This window comes from Tarenaya hassleriana, unplaced genomic scaffold (assembly GCF_000463585.1).
Source record: "Tarenaya hassleriana unplaced genomic scaffold, ASM46358v1 Cleome577, whole genome shotgun sequence".
NCBI lineage: Eukaryota > Viridiplantae > Streptophyta > Magnoliopsida > Brassicales > Cleomaceae > Tarenaya > Tarenaya hassleriana.
In genome coordinates this window covers 1-855 of record NW_010968307.1, presented here as the reverse complement: position 1 = coordinate 855, position 855 = coordinate 1, and positions in this window count along the sequence as shown.

Sequence of the window (855 nt, the reverse complement as noted above, 5' to 3'; positions counted from 1 at the left end):
AAAAAAGTTTGGTTTCTCACAGAACGAAGACGAGCCATGTGTTTACAAGAAGGTTAGTGGGAGCACAGTAGTTTTTCTGGTGTTGTACGTGGATGACATTCTCCTTATAGGGAATGACGTTCCTACCTTGCAAGACGTTAAGTCTTGGCTAGGAACGCAGTTTTCTATGAAGGACCTAGAGCCTGCTTCAGTCCATAAATGGACCTCTGAAGCTTGCACACCATCCTCGGGTTCCTTGGATCGACAAAACCTTTGGGTTGTGTCATGTACACATCCTCGGTCAAGTTCCCATTAAGGGACGCGGTCTTGACATCCATTTGCCATATCTCATAGTCGTAATATGCGGCTATGGCAAGTAGGATCCTGATGGACTTCAGCATAACTACGGGCGAAAAGGTCTCATCATAGTCAATACCATGAATTTGATGGAATCCTTTCGCCACAAGTCGTGCCTTATACGTGTGCACGTTGCCATCCATGTCGGTCTTCTTCTTGAAGATCCACTTGCATTCGATGGGTTTTATCCCTTCAGATGCATCAACCAGAGTCCATACTTGGTTGTCTGACATGGATTGCATCTCGGACTTCATAGCCTCGCGCCATTTTTCGGAGTCCGGACTCGCCATTGCCTCTGGGTATTTGGTGGGCTCGTCATGTTCTAATAACATGAGTTCCTCATACCCAGTCACGAGAAATCCATATCTCGTTGGCTCTTGGCGAATCCTGCCTGATCTCCGAGGTTCACTCGTCAAAGGTTGAGTCACAGCGGGCAGTGAAACAGGTTGAACTTCTTGAACTTGTTCACTCGGCTCAGCGTCTACTTGCTGCTCTCGAACTTCCTCAAGTTCGATCCTA